The sequence below is a fragment of the Schistocerca nitens genome, chromosome 5 (genome assembly GCF_023898315.1).
Source record: "Schistocerca nitens isolate TAMUIC-IGC-003100 chromosome 5, iqSchNite1.1, whole genome shotgun sequence".
NCBI classification, from domain to species: domain Eukaryota; kingdom Metazoa; phylum Arthropoda; class Insecta; order Orthoptera; family Acrididae; genus Schistocerca; species Schistocerca nitens.
In genome coordinates, this window is record NC_064618.1 from 744,061,204 (window position 1) to 744,084,540 (window position 23,337).

Here is a 23,337-nt window from a genome sequence, read left to right on the forward strand (position 1 = left end):
AATAAATGGCAACATCATCTAGGTTATAAGCGCTTTTGAATTACGAGTCTCCAAACACTGAATCCAGGAGACACGACAGAATGGCTGCTCTGGTGCCAACACAAATAGTTTCCAGTCCATAGAGAAGGTAGTCAGGGGCTTTGACTCTTCAGCAAGGGAACCTGATGGTATGCTTGATTTCGATGAAGGAGAACCATCTGAAACCAATGTGAAGGTCTGACAGTAGTACTTATTTCTGTATCAACTTTTGCCGGCCGGAGTGGCCGTGCGGTTCCAGGCACTACAATCTGGAACCGAGCGAGGTTCGAATCCTGCCTCGGGCATGGAAGTGTGTGATGTCTTTAGGTTAGTTAGGTTTAAGTAGTTCTAAGTTCTAGGCGACTGATGACCTCAGAAGTTAAGTCGCATAGTGCTCCGAGCCATTTGAAGATTTTTTTTTTATCAACTTTTGATGGAGCCTTCTGTAGGCTAAACAGGGAAATGCCCCACTAAGTTTGGGAACAGGGAAGATGTATGAAACATAAGGTGACAATGAGAGCTTAATTACCCGATTTTCCAGCTGCTGAGTAATTATTTTTCGTTACTCATCTTGTAGGATTGTCCAGTAAAATCATTTTATAACTGGTACTTGGCCAGTTAACACCCATCCGTGAGGACTTCAGGATAGTGTCTTAACACATTTTGTAACCTCCCCGCAATAATTTTAAAAGTCATGAATTGAATGATAATGCAAATAGAGCCAAATGTTAGCTTCCCACAGTAATAAAACTCAATGATAATAAAAATGAGCAAAAATGTTAAGTCCCCACTAAACTAACGTTAAGATGAACCTGATAAATTTTACAAGGGCAGCTGCGCTGACCTTCGGCCCTGTGAAATAATTAAACCTGAATAGAGAAACCAAAATTCTTACCTCAGTAAAACTGCATTAATATCTGCTCTTATTTTATGGCACAGCTCCGTGCAATGCTGGCCCATCTTTAATTTTGATTCTTGGAGGGAATGCATGGGAAATATTATTTAACTTGAAAAGAATCTTTTTGTTTAAAACAGTTACTTTAAAAGAAAATTATTATTGGGGCAATTCTTGAACAAATTAATTACAATTAACATGTGTTATTAGTGAGCGCAATGCTGCTTCATTACCTTCGATAACAATATACCTCGTCCTGAATCGTGACCAGAGATGGAAGGAGAGTACGCCGCCGACCCATGTCGACGCCCGCTCAGTACAACTCGCAACTGACTACTCGCTCTTCCGACTCCTCACACACTACTGAACTCTCGCGCGGTCAAGCGCAGACTAGCAACGATAACTAACTACCTGGTCAGAGATTCTGTCATGCCTCGCCATCGCTGGTACTGAATACATATGAGACTGGGGGGGGGGGGCAAAAATTTGGCAGCGATGGTGAGTCATTGGGACTTACCATGAGCAACAAATTTTTCTTAACTAATCTACTTTACAAACAGAGAATATACAGATGTAGAACATGAAGTAAATATGGTGCAGATGCACCGAGTACAAAACATATTAGGCAATAACAAAATGTGAGTACAAAACATATTAACAAATGACATAAGTGCACATGCACTGAAAAATTCTTCAAAGTTTTCACAACAAATAGACATAGTGAGTACAAATCTCATTGACAAATGACATAAGTGCACATGTACTGTAGTTCAGAACATATCAGCAAATCAAAAAAAAAAAAAAGAAAAATGTACATACAATGAGTAGAAATCATGTTAGAAAAATGACAAAAGTGCACACGCACTATAATTTAGGATATATCAGCAAATCACAAAATGTATATACAATAAGTAGAAATCATGTTAGAAAAATGACAAAAGTGCACACGCACTATAATTCAGCAAATCAAAAAAAAAAAAATGTATTGGTCATGAATACAAATCATGTTAGCAAAAAAATGATTTTCACTATGTTACAAGAATTGGATAGGAAAGGGAAGGATTGCATCATGGTTGTAGCACTTTAGGTTGCACGCAGCTGCACTGAAAGTCCATATCTTTCTACTGTAGCACAACACCAAGTGAAACAATCTGAAGTTCTTTTCCCAGAAGTATTTATCAGCGTAGCCAAGACACTGAAATGTCGTAGTAATATTCCATGTTATCTTTTTGGCAGTAAATTAGGTACACCAAACAGTGGGACCATAATAACATCTCCATCGCTCAAGGTGGTGGACAGCATGTCGTGTCAACACCACGTCCTTGTAAGGTACACCAACGTAGAATTACTGTAAAAACCAAATATAGTGCTCCATGATCAAGAGGATATACAGGACAAATGGATATAGCAGTAATTCAGGGTAGTTAGGCCAGAAGGTGAAGGACATTAAGTCACATACTAGTCTTCACTGAGAATTACATTAGTACTTTGCGGCATGCATTGCCCAGTTATTGAAAATTTCTGTACCATGTATGTAGTATTACAGAATAATGTTCATAAATTGCTTTACAGAGAACATTGGCACTCATTTCCTAATTACAAATCATCAGAAGTCATTACATAATTATATTCATGTGGTGTTTTACAGAGAACATTGGCACTCATTCCCTAATTACAAATCATCAGAAGTCATTACTCAAAATAGGAGGTAGTCAATAACATAGTATTACAGAATAATGTTCATAATTAATCATTGGTCATCTCAATACAGTAATCAGTAGCATTTATTTCCCAGTTACAAAGCATTATTATTATACTGTAACTATTACTCAAAGTCTGTGATTGGAAAACATCATTCAGTATTACTCAAAATTCATTATTCAGGTGACATACTATTCAGAGCTGATCAGTATTACTCAGAACTTTCTTAAACTGGTATCATTATTTGTGACTGGTAATACATTTTTTTTGTTAGCAATGCATTGCGTTGGGTAATTACAGGGGAAAAAAAATTGCTTTTGGGTTGTTGCTGTCAATGAAAATGTGTTACGTCATTCGTCATGAGTCAGCTGTAGCAAGATTATGAAACAAATAGCGTATATGTGATCACATTCATAAATGGCATAGACTTAATTAACAACTGCTTATAGCACATTAATTTCATGAATAATTTCTCCTGCAAAAAATATACAAAAAATGGATTATTAATCTGAAGGAAGAAACGCATTTTATGCTGAAAAGTAGTGACCTCGAATTAACAGGCAGTGAAATGTGTATAAAAATGTATTCCATAGCTGTCCTTTCCAAAATCTTCATTCATCCTACTATGCAATATAACACATACTGTCAAAACGAACTGCAACAAATACTTAAATAACTGCATAGCATAAATACATAAACTTCAACATTATCCTCATCTGTAAAGAAAAAACTTAATTATCCATTACTTCATTATCCATATTATCATAACTCCATTATTATCATCACCTGTAAAGAAAAACTTCATTATCCATAGTAGCATATTCTTCATCATTATTCATCAGCATTCATTATCATCTGCAAAAAATCACTTCATTACTCATTATACAACTATTCCTTATTTCTATCATATTTCATCACTAAAAATAAGATGTGTAGTTCTGTCTGACAGCCTGCATTAATCGCCTCGTATTCTGAAAGAAAAAATTAGTTAAGACTGCTATTCTACGATGTGTATAGTATATTCTTGTTAATGCTTGTTAATTCTGATCCATTTACTCTTCATCTCTTTCGTTCATTCCGAAGGTGAAATTCCCATTTTTGTTTAATTTATTTCTTTCACGCATCATTTCTTTCTGAAATTGATGAACAAAGATTAATGTCTTGCATTTACATCATATACTCACTAAATAATGACTGGTTTATGGTAACATAGTTAAGCATACAGCATAACATGACAGAAAACATAATATGTGAAAAAAAGTAGACAGTGCTCAAATGCAAAAATGTACACAGAATATCACAATGCAGCAGCAAAAAAATGTAAAACAGTCACGATGTTGAGATATCATAGGGCAAAAATGTCAAAGTCAACTGGTGCGTGTTATATCTTAACTATTTCATAGTGCATACAAACAAAATATGAAAACAATCGTACATACAGAAAAAAATTACAAGAAATGTGACCTTCTTTGAGTTCATCTTGTATGTTGTGTAGTTAGTAGAGGCGGTAATTAAAGACTTTAATGGAGAGGGAATTTAATAAAATTAATATGTCACTAGATAAAATTGCATAATTATTCATAAGATACGTAAGTTTATCTGGAAAAATGTGCGCAGTCTGATATGTAACGACAAGAAAAGCGACCTGCTAACCTTACCTTGCCGGGCACTTGCCAAGAAAAAATACGATAATCGTCAGTAAGTAGTCATGTGAATATAATTGCATAAGTGATCATAAAATTAGCAAATGGCATTATAGCATATTAAATCATAAAGTATCTTCATTCTATAGAAGATTTGATGTTTGACGGCCGGCCGAAGTGGCCGCGCGGTTCTGGCGCTGCAGTCTGGAACCGCGAGACCGCTACGGTCGCAGGTTCGAATCCTGCCTCGGGCATGGATGTGTGTGATGTCCTTAGGTTAGTTAGGTTTAACTAGTTCTAAGTTCTAGGGGACTAATGACCTCAGCAGTTGAGTCCCATAGTGCTCAGAGCCATTTTTGATGTTTGACCAGTGGTGGTTTCCTTTCGATTTTCTGGTTCTCAAAGTTTCGACGTGTACTACATTGGGATGAGGAATGCTGCGAATCCGATATGGACCTGCGTATAGAAGCTCAAATTTACTGCATCTACTCTTGCCTTTGTTGGATAAATAGTATGTACGTACTAATATCTTCTGTCCAATGTGAAATTCACGGCGTGTACAAACCTGTTTTTGCTGTCTTCTCCGGCGCTCTGCGGCACGTTTGATGTTGTTCAGCGCAATGTCAATTATTTCATGGTGTCGAAGTCGACGAGATGTAGGAAATGTTACTAATTCTTTAATTTTGTTAGGTGGTTCAACATTTTTCAGTATAACAGACGGAGATAGCATAGTAGATTCATTTGGTATGGCATTAATTACATCTTGGAATGAGATTATGTGTGTGTCCCAATCAATATGTTTTTTATGGCAGTAAATTCTACACAGTTTAGCAATTTCTTTCATTAATATTTCACAAGGGTTCGAAGAAGCATGGTACCTGGATATATAGATCGGAGAAATGTTTCTAGCTCGTAACATACGTGTCCATATAGCAGATCGAAACTGTGATCCATTGTCGGAAATTACTTTCATCACATGCCCTACATGAAATAGAAAATGTTTTACAAATGCTTTCGAAACAGTTTTAGCAGTAGCTTTGCGTAACGGAGTGAAGGTAACAAATTTTGAAGTGAGTTCAACAGCGACAAAGATGTAGCAAAAACCTATATTAGTTCTGGGAATCGGACCAAAACTGTCTACAGCGGCCATATGTCTCAATTTAACAGGTACAATGGGATATAATGGAGGAATATGTGAAGTTGTGTCTGACTTAGCTTTCTGGCAGATTTTGCATGACGCTAAAACTCGTCGTACACGTTTCTCCATGTTGGCAAAATAACAGTTCTGTCTCAGTATAAGAAAACATTTTCTAGCTCCGTAATGTGCGTAACTTAAATGAGTATACCAGATCAATTTGTTAACAAGTTCGTCAGGAATGCATAATAACCAATTGTTGTTGTCAGGATGAGAGCGGCGAAACAGAATACTATTACGTACAGTGTAATGGTTTCTAATGGTAACATTATTCTTATCTTGCCAAAGGTGTTTAATCTCTTTCCATACGTTGTCTTTACTCTGCTCTTGTGCTATGTCCTGTAATGACGACGAAATAAAATTTTCAAATGCAACTTGTTGAATGTACATGACGCTGAAATTTGCTTTGCAGAAGTTGGTTGCGATGTCTTGCTGATTGTTGCCGAGAGAACGAGACAGCGCGTCTGCTACAACATTTTGTGTGCCGGGAATGTGAACTATAGTAAAATTAAATTCCTGCAAATAAAGTTTCCATCTACTTAATCTATCGTGTGTAAATTTAGCCGAAAGTAAAAATTGTATCGCTCTGTGGTCTGTGTAAACGGTGGTATGTCTGCCATAAAGAAAGTGCCGAAATCTCGTAAAGGCCCAAACAACACATAATGTTTCAAGTTCAGTAACAGAATAATTTCGTTCAGCAGGTGACAGAATACGACTTGCAAATGCGATGTTTTTAATTACTGTACAACCATCTTCTTCAATTTCCTGAAAAATATGTACGCCTAAAGCGGTGTTAGAACTGTCGGTGGCAATGGAAAATTTTTAGTAAGATCTGGGTGCGATAAAAGTAGTGCATTCAACAAGGCGTGTTTCAAATAACATTCTCGTGAACAAGATTCTGCGTGTCAAAATTATTGCTTGCGTTACTGGAATATGCAACCTGTACTGTATTTAATCAAGTTCTATTAGACGTGTTATTATTTTCTGGAGGATGCTGTGGCATTTCCACTATTTGAACTGTTCTGTTATTTCTTCTTGACGTATTACGTTCTGGATGATACCTGCTGTCTGGTTCATTCATGATAATATGTTGTTGCTGATGTTCTCGCTGCTGATGAGATCGACTGTTATTAAATGTACGCTGAAGAATTGTGCTCATTATTTTTACGTTTGTCATGATAGTCATTTCTATACGGCGCATTGCGATAGGAATTGAAATAGTGTGTTTTCTGTACGTAGTTATTTCCTTGTTGCTGTGCGTTACTATTTGTTGTAGCTCAGACTATACGTGCTCGCGGCGAAACATTAAAGTTTGGTTGTCCTTGTAGACTACATTGTTGGTTAGGTATGCTAACCGGTTGGTTTTGTTGCTATTGCGGAGAAAAACGTCTATTGTTACCAAAATGTATTTGCGACTGCTGAAAATTTTGCACATACTGATGATTAAATTTTTCTCTGATATTATAATTTACGGCGATAGTTGTCATTACGGGAGTGTCTAAAGATAACTGTCACTTTCGGTAAAAACTTGTCTTATCGGGTTTTCATTATACATTCTTAATACTAGATAGAGCAATAGTTAAAGAGCTGTTTTGATAGATATAAAGGATAGTAGAAGAGAAGGCAGCAGTGCAGAAAACTAAAGATGAAACAGCACTACTACAGCTCGGGGCCCTATGCACGTTACGGCACATATTTATTAAAGCGTAATGAATCCCCTGAGTTCAATTACGCGCTGCAAATAAATTTTAGCTTTTGCGTTACAGGCAATGCCGGTGAAAATTCAAAAATAAATTGCTGTATCCATGCTAATTGTAATTTCTGCATTACAGGCAATGCTGATGAAAGTACAAAAATCAATCGACGTATCCAGTTCAAAACGTGTACCTGTGTTCTGTCACTATTAAATTCCTTAGATTTTCTTACAGATAAAAATTGCTCGTAATCTACGTTCTCGTCACTGAATTTGAGAACACGTTCAGGTTTGTGTGAGAATCTGTTTGTCTGTGTCATTTCAGATTTCAAGTTGCGTAGCTTTTCAGGTTTTAAATCGCGTAGCTTTTCGGATTTTAAGTCGCGTAGTCTCTGTAAATTGTTTAAGTTACACTGGCTGTGTGAGTGTGACAAATGCTCGCAACGTGGCGTACTCTGTGACGTATTAGTGACTGAAATATTTTTTATTTCTGTTACCTCTTGTAAACTTGACAATTTTCTATGTAATGCATTATTAGACGAATCGATCTCATTGATTGTCTGCTGTAAATTTTGAAATTCAGGTGTTTGGTTAAATGAAACCGCTGAAATATCGTCTGATTTGCTGTCATTATTATTTTCTATAACGTCAATACGACTGGCCAATTCATCATATTTTTCAGTCAGTATTTTTGCCTGATCATCATTTTTACTGTCAGAAGCATTAATCTGTTTTTGTAATTTACGTGTGGTTTCGTTCAATTTTTTAACGTCAGCTTTGACGACATCGGAATCCTGTGTTAGTTCTAATTGTTCGAATCTGTCTGTCACTGTCTGAATATCTGCTGTGTGTGTATCTGTTTTTGATTTAAGATCAGAATTTTCATCACGTAATTCTATGTTTAACTGTTTGATGGTATTAATTTCGTTGGACACTGTAGTAATATTGTTGTCTACATATGTTTTTGCTTTCGCAAACAATTTACGTTTGTCTTCTTGTCTCTGTGCGGTAATTGTTTCCATGACTTGTCGCTTTACTTTATTCTGTTCCTGTACAAATTTACGGCAACGCATATCACTGTTTTGTAGGTGAAGATTAAAACGTTCGTCAATTTGAGTGTTCTGTTGGTCGAATTTCGCGTCTATCTTTGCATCCATTGTGCTCGAAAGTTCTGCTGTCATTAGCTTAAACTCGTCGCGTAATTGTGTTGCCTTCTCAGAGCATTGTTTACTGACTGCACTAATTTCGTCTCTAAGTGTTTCTGTTGTAGCTGTTTGCATATCCCTTAATTCTTGAGCAACAGATCTAATTTCTTCGCTACTTTTCCTAGCACAAGCCTCAATTTCCTCGCGTAACTGTTCTTTATTATCATGACATTGCGCGGCAACGGCTCTAATCTGTTCACTAAGCTGTCTGGAATTGTTGTATAATTTTTCATTCAACTGTTTGGAAGTATTGTCTAGTTTTTCATTAAGCTGTTGTTTGAGATTTTCGTTATTTTCATTAGGTTATTTGAAATTATTATCTTCTTTTTCATTAATTTCATTAATTTGAAGTTTGAGACTTTCACTAAGTTGTTTGAGATTGTTGTCTTGCCTTTCATTCTGTTGTTTGGAATTTTCATTAAGTTGTTTGAAATTTTCACTAAATTGTTGTTGTAGCAATCTTGCCATAATGTGTTCCAAGTCAATATTACCGGATCTATTCTTGTGCTGTTTGATGACATACCTGCAATTGTCACGTTTTGTGTAACCATTTGGTTATTCTGTGATTCTTGAAAAGGTTCGCCAGTCGGGTGCACTGTTATTCACTAAATCGGAATTAAATAAATCCGACGCATTCTGATTACACTGTTCGGTTTCATTAGACAAATTTGTCTGTTCGTCACGTGAATTTTGCAAACCGGTTGTGTTAAGCTGGGCAGCGCTCATTGCAACAGAACGCCCCGCGTCATCAGTTGTCGTCAAATTAACAGAGGACATAATTGAATTCGTCTGTTCATCACTAAGATCAAAATCAACATTAGTGGTCGGTACACACTGATTGTCCGTAATTGAAAGATTGTCATCATTACTCTGCGTGTTGCAAATACTATCGGTCAAGTTTAGTTCGGTTATTTCACTCATTATTCCTTGCGATGTACTATTAACAGTTTTTCGCGGCATTTTTACATAAATCACAATTATTCAATAATGAAACAAAGACAATACAAAATGCAACAAACACAAATACAACAAAGAGCAACGAATTGCCGATGATCTGTGAGAGAAAGTCACAAAATTAGTAAAAGCGTTGCGCCAAATGCTAACTATATTAATTAAATAAGAGCAGATATCTGACTACTTCTCAAAAGATTCTCAAAGAAATACGATCCTGGTCCGGATGTCGCCAAGAGTAACCTCCCCGCAATAATTTTAAAAGTCATGAATTGAATGATAATGCAAATAGAGCCAAATGTTAGCTTCCCACAGTAATAAAACTCAATGATAATAAAAATGTGCAAAAATGTTAAGTCCCCACTAAACTAACGTTAAGATGAACCTGATAAAGTTTACAAGGGCAGCTGCGCTGACCTTCGGCCCTGTGAAATAATTAAACCTGAATAGAGAAACCAAAATTCTTACCTCAGTAAAACTGCATTAATATCTGCTCTTATTTTATGGCACAGCTCCGTGCAATGCTGGCCCATCTTTAATTTTGATTCTTGGAGGGAATGCATGGGAAATATTATTTAACTTGAAATGAATCTTTTTGTTTAAAACAGTTACTTTAAAAAAAATTATTATTGGGGCAATTCTTGAACAAATTAATTACAATTAACATGTGTTATTAGCTGAGCGCAATGCTGCTTCATTACCTTCGATAACAATATACCTCGTCCTGAATCGTGACCAGAGATGGAAGGAGAGTACGCCGCCGACCCATGTCGACGCCCGCTCAGTACAACTCGCAACTGACTACTCGCTCTTCCGACTCCTCACACACTACTGAACTCTCGCGCGGTCAAGCGCAGACTAGCAACGATAAATAACTCTCTGGTCAGAGATTCTGTCATGCCTCGCCATCGCTGGTACTGAATACATATGAGACGTACGCGTTTCAATTTAGCAGCCTCTACTCCTGTTTTTCATTTAAACGGGAGGTGTCGAAAGGTGACTTTCCTGTGGTTATGCAGAATACTCCCCTTTTGTGCTGATGTTTACATAATGGGAACCTTCCACCCAGCCTGAATTTAAAGGTGAAGTCATTGTCCACATGATTCAGAAAGCATCCAGTGTGCATCAACTGTTGATCACTGAACATGAGCGAAAGCTATATGCCATGAAAACGCCCAGTTCCCAAGTAGGATCACACCCTGCCCTCTACGGGTAACATCTGAGGCCCCACAAATTTGTGCCCTTTATCTCAGGATTTTTACAGAAACTAAATACCTTAATGTACCATTAATGAATAATCAGTGATGCATTAGTGCCATATTCTACAAGTACACATACAGACTCGTTATTACTAGTGGTGCATGCAAATGGTAAATTACTGTGTGCTAGCCTTTGGCTTTCTTGAAACACCTCAGCAAATCATGCATGTTCGTACATCGACTTGCGCCCTTCTGGTGTCAACTTTGGTTCCCCCTCTCATGTGGCACTGAGCAATGACGGACTAGTTGCCCCTACCTTGTTACAATGAAATTCCTAGGATTCAAATTATGACCATCAGCTTTGGCAACGGCAGAAGTGGGGCCATCCCATTACCCATCGCTTCATCGCACACCTTCTATGCTGGCAGCTAGCTGATCGAGTTCCAAAAATATCTAGGGTTTGCTATAAAATAATACTCTTGATCGGTCCTGCGACCACATTCCTTCTAGTATGTTATTAAGAGCATTTCTTTCCGGCATTTCTATGCACAGAGCCCACTTCTTCAGTACACTGTAGCAGTGGTTCATTACATCCCTGAACTCGATGACAATGGTTCCTGGCAAGATCCCATCAACCCTGGTGGGACAAGTTCGGCTCCAGCAAATTGCTTCTCAACGCACACTACGAGGGGCGTTTGAAAAGTCCATGCAAAAATAAAAACTACTTACAAGTTTGGGGTAAACCTTTTTTATTTTACGACATAGTCTCCTTTTAGACTTATACACTTCGTTCAACGCTGTTCTAATTTGTTGATCCCTTCAGAATAATAGGAATCTTCCAAGTCTGCAAAATAGCTATTAGTTGCTTCAATCACTTCCTCGTTTGAATGAAATCTTTGTCCCGCCAGCCATTTCTTCACATGGGGGAACAAATAGTAGTCTGAGGGAGCCAAGTCTGGAGAATAGGGGGTATGTGAAACGATTTGTAATCCTATTTCCATTATTTTTGCGACCACAACTGCTGAGGGATATGCTGGTGCATTGTCGTGATGGAAAAGGACTTTTTTGTGGTCCAATCGCCAGCGTTATTCTTGCAGCTCGGTTTTCAAACAGTCCAACAATGATTAATAATATACACCTGTAATAGTTTTACCCTTTTCCAGATAGTCGGTGAGGATTATTCCATGCCAATCCCAAAAGACAGTCGCCATACGCCGGCCGAAGGAATGGTCTTCGCCTATTTTGGTGCTGATTCTCCCTTGGTAACCCATTGTTTAGAGTGCTGTTTGGTCTCAGGAGTATAGTAATGTATCCATGTTTCATCCACAGTGACGAAACTATCCTTAAAGTCCTGCGGATTCTTCTTGAACAGCTGCAAATTATCCTTGCAACACTTCACACGATTCCGTTTTTGGTCAAGTGTGAGCAATCGCGGAACCAATCTTGCGGACAGCTTTCTCAAGTCCCAATGTTTATGCAAAATATTATGTACCCGTTCATTCGAGATGCCCACAGCAGTAGCAATTTCTCACACCTTAACTCTTCTGTCATCCATCACCATATCATGGATTTTATCAATGATTTCTGGAGACATAACCTCCACAGGGGGTCCAGAACGTCAGTATCAGTTGTGCCCATATGCCCACTCCGAAAATTTTGAAACCACTTATAAACTGTTCTAATCGAAGGTGCAGAGTCACCGTAATGTTTATCAAGCTTCTCTTTAGTCTCATACGAAATTCTTTTTCGTCCATATTTTGACAATCACTCGACTTCCTTGATTCACACGAATGCCAAACACAAAGAAATAGACCAATATGGCTGAAACTTGGTGTGCGTTCTTTCCAAAGTTGCTACTAACTAAACATCACCTCGATACGCGCCGGTGATGCCATCTCTCTGACTTTGTATGGACTTTTCAAACGCCCCTCGTATGTTGGCTCTGCACTAAGTGTTGCAGAAATTAATCTACGCAGTTCACCCCGATCAAAAGGAGAGATAATCTGAAGAACTGCCGATTCAGGAACATGTAGTACCCTGGTCTGATCTTGTAGCTGCATAGGTAACTATAAATTAGAATTGCCTACTCACTGGTGTCGACATTTAAGTTGGAGATGCCCTGCCCAAGGGAGAAAGTGGGATGGCTATCTTATTGAAAAACTACCACTCCTCCTCTTGCCTGACAGGGTGGGATCCACTGTAGCTTGCACTGGACTCGAACCTTCTTCCCGATCTACATTTTCTTCCTAGTTGAGCAGTCTCCTCTCTACCTGCAAATGGATGACTCTTCATACGCAGTTACTCAGTCACTCCTTTCATTTGAGGTTCAATATCCACAACAGCAAGACCCTGCACCTGGCTGGCTAAATAGCAGAGTTAAGCCTAGATTCAGAAGACTTGGGCACAGGTGGGAACACTAGCTTGTTACAGCTGAAATCTTCAAATGTATGTGAATTCCTATGGGACCAAACTGCTGCGGCCATCGGTCCCTATTGTTACAGTTCTACATTTGCTTGCGCACTGGACAAAAGAATTTTTATATGGAATAATCCTTACTCACCTCGCGAAAGATTCTGTGGTGACACCAAGACTAGGTTCCTGCATCCCACGGAGATATTGCGCCAAGTCTGAAATGCTGCCTTCCATCTTGTATCCCGTTATAGCAAACTCATACTGTAGCCGAGGCTTGATAAGGCATGAAATACCAAAAACCATTCCTCTGATCCGTGATCTCCTCCATCAGCAACAACCTATAACTAAAATTTAAAGCACACATAATGTACACTCAAAATAATACCGCCCCCTACCTCCCGCATGGGGTCATAACACGAACATTCAAACAAAACCACACTCTGCTGCCACTGTGGTGATAGGGAACTGCGTTGTGCTGAGAGTGGTAAGTGCTAGATTATAATAACGATAAATATTCAGTTTAATCAACCACAATTTATTAATTAAAACAACTGTGTAATTCATAACTGAACAGTTCCAGCCAACGTTCACAAAACATGAATCTAAGAAAACTTGTTAGCTGAAAATCCAAAGGAACTCCCCTAACAGAAACAAGTACAGAATTAAGAAAAATAATCTCATTTCCAAGGAACACCTCAGAGGTTCAGTTTGTAAATCTAAACACGGTGACACAGTGTCTTTGAAAAAATTACAATAATTATTCAGAATAATTCACACACGAGAAATAATCTCTCTTCCAGATTAATAAAGATTTTTCAATGTATCGGCAAATGCAACTACAAATCTTTCGTTGCACGGGGCTAGTGTTATCGGCAAATGCAACTTGAATTTTTTTGTTTACACGAGACGTACGCAAACTAAACCAGTTTACCAAGCCCAGAGGCTACTTCAAATGTGCTTACTCTCTAACGTCCCCTCAACCTCTGAAGTTCCCACAGTGGCAGGCAAAATATAGCAAAATAAATCATCTTCGGCACAACAGTTATTTGATTTTTAGAACAGTTAGTGAGTTATTCTCCCATTTAGCACGTCCCACCGATCTGACCGAGTACAGTCATATGTTACACACCTTAAAGAAATACAAAGGCAAAATATTATTACTTAGGCTGCAACAAACAAACATTTTATCAGACAAAGCTCTGTGCTGTATCTCCTCAGGACATTTTGGGATTATGTTTACACATTACCCTGAGCCACTAGTCTAGCATGTCAAGAGGCATCTCGTTTAAATTGTCTCTGTAAATAAATTAATCACAAGACACATACATAATTTTGCCAACAGGAACTTTGCTCAAGTGTTCACATGAGACCATATCAATAATTTGACATTAACCGCCCTCATTTCTTCGCAACTTATGTTTAGAAGGAAGGCGGAAATTAATTTAACAAACCACTGTTCCAACTAGATGTACTTAACAGAAGTTTTGCTGTTCTTTTCCCTTTTTAAACATGGGAAGAGGTGCGCCCAACAGTCAACAGCGTTCCAAAGGTTTCAAACAGCATAAAGTTAACGCTACGCCGCATGGCTGTAGTGGGCTTACAAACAAAAAACAAGCTACGTCGGCGCGTGGCTATACCAAAGCGCGCTGGCCTGCGAATAACACTAACCGAATGGTAACATATCCAGATACCTTGATTATGACTGAAGAACAGAATCAGCGACGCTGGGTGGTCATCATTACACAGAAGAATACAATTTTGAACTTAGACGACTGCTCTTTAGAACAAGTAAATATGTCAGTCCAGAATGAGATTTTCACTCTGCAGTGGAGTGTGCGCGGATATGAAACTTCCTGGCAGATTAAAACTGTGTGCCGGACCGAGACTCGAACTCGGGACCTTTGCCTTTCGCACTTACCAGTGAAAGGCAAAGGTCCCGAGTGCGAGTCTCGGTCCGGCACACAGTTTTAATCAGCCAGGAAGTTTCAAACATGTCAATCACAACTAGCTTAGTCCTGAAACACAGTTATCATCATCATTATTTATTGCGTTAACAGGCCTTTGAGGCCTACAGCAGAAGAACAATAGGAAAAAACACATTACAAACACCAAGACCCCAAAAAAAAAGAATGTCTGTCAATCACAAGAGAGGAGGTATTTGCATCAGACGGCACTCCACCTTTTTTGATTTCTAGCATCATCCTCCACGTCCGCTGGTTCCACTTCTTGAAGGATCGACATCACTCAATCCTTCCATCGTGTTCTTTGGCGTCCTCTCTGGTGTCTTTCCGCGGGTTGAGAGTGGAGGACTCTTTTAGGAAGGGATCCGTCCACTCGTAAGATATGGCCAAACCATTGTATTCGCCTCTGTTCCAATATTCGTCCAATGTGTGGCTCTCCAAACCTCTAGTACAGGTCTTCTTCCTCTCTTCTTTCCCATTTATTCTTTCCCATTTACCTTCCACGTTATTGTAAACGGGTCCATAGATATTCCGAACAACCTTTCTTTGAAACGCACATATTGAATCTTCTGTCGTTGCTGATGTCACACAAGTTTCACAGCCGTATAAAAGTACTGCCCTCACCAGTGTCACGTACAGATGGACTTTGTTATTCTGAGATATCAGACGAGATTCAAAACGATTGTTCAGTCTAAAGAACACGCGATTAGCACTTGTTATGCGTTACTTAATTCTTTCGTCACTTCACGTTTGTTGGTTAATATTGAGCCCAGGTACTTGAAATCTTTAACTAGTTCGAAGGTATGCCGGTCTACAACAATGGAGGGAGGGAAAACTCGACGACGTGATACTCCAAGATATTTGGTTTTGTCCTCGTTCACCTCAAGTCCAATTTTGCATTTTAGAGGAATCGGAAAGTATCAGCACACATTTGCTCTAGAGTGTCGCCAAGGATCACAATATGCAAATTCCAGAATTGTGTCTGCTCCCACCATCTCCATTTTTCTGGTTCGTCAAGTGTCACGGCTTACTTTTTCCAAGGCCAAGTTAAATAATATTGGCGCCAATGTCTCACTCCATTTTGGATAGTGAAAGATGGTGATAGTTGGATGCCACACCACACTTTAGAAGTTGACTGTGAGTAGCAAGCTGCAATTAGACGGATATACACTCCTGGAAATTGAAATAAGAACACCGTGAATTCATTGTCCCAGGAAGGGGAAACTTTATTGACACATTCCTGGGGTCAGATACATCACATGATCACACTGACAGAACCACAGGCACATAGACACAGGCAACAGAGCATGCACAATGTCGGCACTAGTACAGTGTATATCCACCTTTCGCAGCAATGCAGGCTGCTATTCTCCCATGGAGACGATCGTAGAGATGCTGGATGTAGTGCTGTGGAACGGCTTGCCATGCCATTTCCACCTGGCGCCTCAATTGGACCAGCGTTCGTGCTGGACGTGCAGACCGCGTGAGACGACGCTTCATCCAGTCCCAAACATGCTCAATGGGGGACAGATCCGGAGATCTTGCTGGCCAGGGTAGTTGACGTACACCTTTTAGAGCACGTTGGGTGGCACGGGATACATGCGGACGTGCATTGTCCTGTTGGAACAGCAAGTTCCCTTGCCGGTCTAGGAATGGTAGAACGATGGGTTCGATGACGGTTTGGATGTACCGTGCACTATTCAGTGTCCCCTCGACGATCACCAGTGGTGTACGGCCAGTGTAGGAGATCGCTCCCCACACCATGATGCCGGGTGTTGGCCCTGTGTGCCTCGGTCGTATGCAGTCCTGATTGTGGCGCTCACCTGCACGGCGCCAAACACGCATACGACCATCACTGGCACCAAGGCAGAAGCGACTCTCATCGCTGAAGACGACACGTCTCCATTCGTCCCTCCATTCACGCCTGTCGCGACACCACTGGAGGCGGGCTGCACGATGTTGGGGCGTGAGCGGAAGACGGCCTAACGGTGTGCGGGACCGTAGCCCAACTTCATGGAGACGGTTGCGAATGGTCCTCGCCGATACCCCAGGAGCAACAGTGTCCCTAATTTGCTGGGAAGTGGCGGTGCGGTCCCCTACGGCACTGCGTAGGATCCTACGGTCTTGGCGTGCATCCGTGCGTCGCTGCGGTCCGGTCCCAGATCGACGGGCACGTGCACCTTCCGCCGACCACTGGCGACAACATCGATGTACTGTGGAGACCTCACGCCCCACGTGTTGAGCAATTCGGCGGTACGTCCACCCGGCCTCCCGCATGCCCACTATACGCCCTCGCTCAAAGTCCGTCAACTGCACATACGGTTCACGTCCACGCTGTCGCGGCATGCTACCATTGTTAAAGACTGCGATGGAGCTCCGTATGCCACGGCAAACTGGCTGACACTGACGGCGGCGGTGCACAAATGCTGCGCAGCTAGCGCCATTCGACGGCCAACACCGCGGTTCCTGGTGTGTCCGCTGTGCCGTGCGTGTGATCATTGCTTGTACAGCCCTCTCGCAGTGTCCGGAGCAAGTATGGTGGGTCTGACACACCGGTGTTAATGTGTTCTTTTTTCCATTTCCAGGAGTGTATTTAGATGGGATGCCAAGTTCCTCTAACGTTTCCCATAATGTGACGCGGTCAATGCCGTCATAAGCTTGCCGAAAATCGATGACGATGGGGGTTAGTTCCCGACTGAACTCACAGAATTTTTCTATCAACCGCCTCAAAGTAAAAATGTGGCCCACGGTAGACCGTCAGGGGACGAACCCACATATGCCTACAATTCCTTCAGCCAGTGGTTTCATTCGGTTTAGCAGCAGAGTTGTAAATACTTTGTATCCAATTTCAAGAAGTGAAATTCCTCGGTAGTTGGATACTGGGGTAACATCACCCTTCTTGAAGATGGGACATATAATTGCTCCCTTCCTTTCTTCAGGAATTCTTTCTGCTGCCCAGATGGACATTAATCGTTCCAATCCATCCATCCGTGGTTGCCCTCCCAAGCAAAGCATCTCAGCTGTGATACCACTACCTGCTGGGACCTTGTTGTTCTTGAGTAGTTGTAGGGCAACACTGATTTCTTCCTCTGATGGGCTCCCGTCTGAGTCGTCACCGTCAGTGGAACGTCCCGATTCAATAGGTTCTCAAATTTTATTATTTTTCTTTTAAATAGGTTTGCCTGCTCTTCCAGTGGTACCACATCGCCCGTCTCATTCGTTAGAACCAATGTACGTTGTCGATAGATACCTCTGGCAAGTCTTGAGGCCTGGAAAAACCAGCGTGATGACTTTGCTTCTTCTATTGCTTTCTACAAACTGTTATGGTGTTCCCGTTTCTTCTTTCTCATGAGTTTGTCCATGTTACGCCTCGCTTCACAGTAGGCTACCCTTGCGTCTTCTGAGAGTTTTTCTAACCATTGTATCCTCTTCGCTGATCTCATCCCAACAGATTCTCGACATTCTCCATTGAACCAAGGTTTACTTCTGCGTTTTGGATGGCCAGCAAATTCTCCTCTTAAACTCTGCAACACTGCATTCCTTAACACCAACCATGTGTCTTCCACATTGGTAGGGTTCTCCTATGTTGTGAGGTTTTCTGCAATTTTATCTTGATAGCGTTGTCTCACGTCTGCATCTTCCGACTTATCTTTGTCAAAGCGGGCCATCTTTTCAGGATTTCTTCGCCACCTGGTAGAGAGTTTCAGGCGTAGTTTGACAACCACCAAGAGATGATCGGAATTAATCTCTGCACCGTGGAAGGATCGCACCTGTTCGATTCTACCATGGTGTCCTCGGTCAACAAGAACATGGTCGATCTGAATCATCTTACTTCCATCTGCGGATATTCAGGAAACTTTGTGTACTGCTTTGCGTGGAAAATATGTGCTTCTAATGGTAATTCTCCTTGTCTCGGTGGTTTATCAGCTTGATACCGGTCTCGTTGCTTGTTTCGTGGACAATGTCAGGACCAATCGTTGAACGATACTGTAGTTCTCTTCCCACTTGGGCTTTGCAGTCTCCCATTATCAAGTGTATTGAATGTCTTTGTAGTTTGTCTACTACATTGTCTAGTTCAAGGTAGAAATCGTTCTTTGTTTCCTCATCAGTATCCTCTGATGGATCATGACAGTTCACTAGGCAGATCTTATATGGTTTAGCGTTTAAAATCATCCAACAGATGCGGTCATTTACTGAAGCCCATTTGTTGACAGCCGATATCATTTTATTGTGGACAGAAAATCCAACCCCCGAAGTCCAGGCCTGACTTCGCTAATTGCTGTTAAAGAACGTGTGGGTATCTCCAATCTTCATAATATCTTCAGGAAGTCTCGTTTCTTGGATTGCTCTCACTGGTCATTGATATTTGCTGAGTTCTTCTCCAACTGCTTCATTCCACCTGTCATGAATGACCTTACATTCCATGTTCCAATTCTAAATCAAGAGAATCCATTTACGTACTCAGTTTAGTCAACATTTTGATCCGTCCGGCTTTTCCTTTTGTCCTTTTCTTTAACCAGGTTCTTTTTTTACGGAGGATCTCTCCTCTGATTATATATATATCAAATTTATTAGGCCTCTAACAGAGACACGGCAAATTTGTAAAGCTAAATCACAATTGACCAAACATTTAGTTTCTACAGAACAGCAGTCATTCTGATGGCGCAACCGAGGGACTGACCACACTAACAATGTCGTACTATATCAGAATTTAGCTCTCTAACTCAAATACGATGCATCTAAACACAATAACTAGCAGCTGGCTCAAATCTGCAGTTTACACAGAACATAAAATGTCACGACCCGTAAATTGGCCAGAGTAAATGCAGTCAAAATATCATCGTCGCATACAAGAGGCAACAGTGTAAACACCGGAACAGCAAGAGCCAAAACTCATAGAAGTTACCCAGGCACAAACGCAAAGATGAACTGGAATGTATTGTGTGACTCCCATCCGAAACCAGTGCTTCGACAGACACACTGAATGTCATTGTTAGAAAACCGCAATATCGGGCAGTGCAGTCGATATTCCTTCAGCCCACGGCCTGGTGTATCAATCACAGAGCTCGACCTGGCGCCAATCGTTCAAGACACTTCAGAGTGCAGCCGCTGCATACACAGAAATGATCGGCCGCTCTAAATGTTGACATGTCACTCGGAGCACAGAACTCTCCTCTCTTTCGGCCTGTAAACATCTTTCAGCATGCTGAGCATGTCTCCAAATACACTGAGCTTGGGGGCTCACTGCCCTCCCGCTGGAATACACTTCAGCTCTGCAAGAACCAAAGAGTGTGCGTCAGCTGTCGATACGGACTAGCGTCAAGAAACTGCAACACGCACTCGGCATAAAGAGTAATAGTAGTAGTAGTAGTAGTAGTAGCAGTGGCAGTAGTATTAGTAATAATAATAATAATAATCACTAGAATTACGACAGTGATTTCAAATTAGTGATACTGGTGACAGGCAGTGACTATACAAAGCAGGATTTGACTAACAAAGATTGACAATTGATGATACGGTATCGACGATATCTTCGACGAGCACTTCCAAATATTGCGCTCAACTGTTTGCTCCGCAGAAGAAACATCTATATCGGCCGCCGCAAGCCGTGCTATAGTGGGCTCATCAGGCGCTACACACACCACCACAGGACGCTGAATTCTCATCGCCTCAATGGATTGCTCCGCGCATCTTCTTAAGCTGTCGCACTCAGAGTTCAGCCTCAGATTATCTTCAGATTACTCTCAGATCACACCAGGTGTACGGACGACCGTGCAGTGTGATCTTAACGAACAGAGCAATCCACTAGTGCTACTACGACTGCTAGTCAGTATTGAAAACCAGTACTAGTGTAACAGAGAGAGAGAGAGAGAGAGAGGAGAGAGAGAGACTGCAGAGAGAGGACGGGATACAATGTTACGTATCACAATTAGTAAAATGTTCCGGGTTATTATGCCGCGGTCCACTGGATTTAAATTAAAGCCTGAGGTCTTGTCCCCATCTGCGGAGGACATTTACAAGGGGGTCGTGGCTTTTTTTAATTTCGATTCACACACTGGCTCGCTATTGCCAGGGTGAGAATCGCACATTCAAAAAAGCTACGGTCATCTTGTGGTGTTGCACTTCTTCTTACGTCCGTGCTTGTTGTGAAAAATAGGACGAGGAATTCCGCCCTATGCAAGATACGTTTCCAGTTTTGTTTTACGATCCCCCTTGAAAACGCACTCCGCAGATGGGGACGAAACGTCAGGTTTTACGGTTAAATCCGTTATACCACTGCATAATAGCCCGCAACATTTTATAATTGTAACATATCCGGCCGTGAAAGTTTACTTTTTACAAATTTATGTATGTTCTATATAGAATATATTTCATGCAGCAGGGGCGTCCAATAAGTATTGTACACTACTGGCCATTAAAATTGCTACACCAAGAAGAAATGAAGATGATAAATGGGTATTCATTGGACAAGTATATTATGCTCGAACTGACATATGATTACATTTTCACGCAATTTCGGTGCATAGATCCTGAGAAATCAGTACCCAGAACAACCACCTCTGGCCGTAATAACGGCCTTGATACGCCTGGGAATTGAGTCAAACAGAGCTTGGATAGCGTGTACAGGCACAGCTGCCCATGCAGCTTCAAAACGATACCACAGTTCTTCAAGAGTAGTGACTGGCGTATTGTAACGAGCCAGTTCCTCGGCCATCATTGACCAGACGTTTTCAATTGGTGAGAGATCTGGAGAATGTGCTGGCCAGTGCAGCAGTCGAACATTTTCTGTGTCCAGAAAGGCCCGTGCAGGACCTGCAACATGCGATCGCGCATTATCCTGTTTAAATGTAGGGTTTCGCAGGGATCGAATGGAGGGTAGAACCACGGGTCGTAAAACATCTGAAATGTACCGTCCACTGTTCAAAGTGCCGTCAGTGCGAACAAGAGGTGACCGAGACGTGTAACCAATGGCACCCCATACCATCACACCGGGTGATACCCCAGTATGGCGATCACGGACAGACGCTTCCAATGTGCGTTCACCGCGATGTCGCCAAACACGGATGCGACCATCGTGATGCTGTAAGCAGAACCTGGATTCATCCGAAAAAATGACGTTTTGCCATTTGTGCACGAACGTTCCTCGTTGAGTACACCATCGCAGGCGCTCCTGTCTGTGATGCAGCGTCAAGGGTAACCGCAGCCATGGTCCCCGAGCTGATAGTCCATGGTGCTGCAAACGTCGTCGAACTGTTCGTGCAGATGGTTGTCTTGGAAACGTCCCCATCTGTTGACTCAGGGATCGAGACGTGGCTGCACGATCAGTTACAGTCATGCGGATAAGATGCCTGTCATCTCGACTGCTAGTGATACGAGGCCGTTGGGATGCAGCACGGCGTTACGTATTACCCACCTGAACCCGCCGATTCCATATTCTGCTAACAGTCATTGGATCTCGACCAACGCCAGCAGCAATGTCGCGATACGATAAACCGCAATCGCGGTAGGCTACATTCCGACCTTTATCAAAGTCGGAAACGTGATGGTACGCATTTCTCCTCCTTACGCGAGGCAACACAACGTTTCAACAGGGAACACCGGTCAACTGCTGTTTGTGTATGAGAAATCGGCTGGAAACTTTCTTCATGTCAGCACGTTGCAGGTGTCGCCACCGGCGCCAACCTTGTGTGAATGCTCTGAAAAAGCTAATCATTTACATATCACAGCATCTACTTCCTGTCGCTTAAATTTCGCGACTGCAGTACGTCATCTTCGTGGTGTAGCAATTTTAATGCCCTGTAGTGTAAGACAGTTTTTGCCTCGGCCAGTTTTGGTTGAAGAAGTGCGAAATTTGCTGCGGGGCATTGTGGAATATTCCCCACTTCAGCACCTATAGTTTCACGAAATACCGATATGTGGCCTTCAAAATTGCGTCTGCAAAGGAGGTGCTTTCTAACCAGAGAGCTGCCATTGAGTTTCTTTTGTCGGAGAATCACAGCATCGCAGGTATTCGTAAGTGCTTGCAGGATGTCTAAGGAGACCTGGAAGTGAACAAAAGCATCGTGAGTCGTCGCGCGAGGCGTCTAACATCTTCGCAGCAAGGTCGCGCAAACCTGTTGGAACGTACGAACTCTCTCATTCGAGGTCATAATCAAACACTTCGCTACACAACTGGATGTCCCTGTCGTTAGTACTGACACACTCGTTCACCAGATGTGGTACTCGGAAGTGTGAGACCACTGGGTTCCTTGCCGTATAAAAGAAGACCACAAAGAGCAACGAAAGACGGTGTGTGTGGAATTTCTTGCGCCTTACCAGGCTGCTCATAACGACTTTTTGTCGAACATCGTCACAGGTGATGAAACATGGGTCCATAACTTCGAACCGGATATAATACGGCACTCCATGGAGCAACGCCATACTGAAGGGGTTATTCTGTTTGATGTCCTCCCTCGTGGTGCAG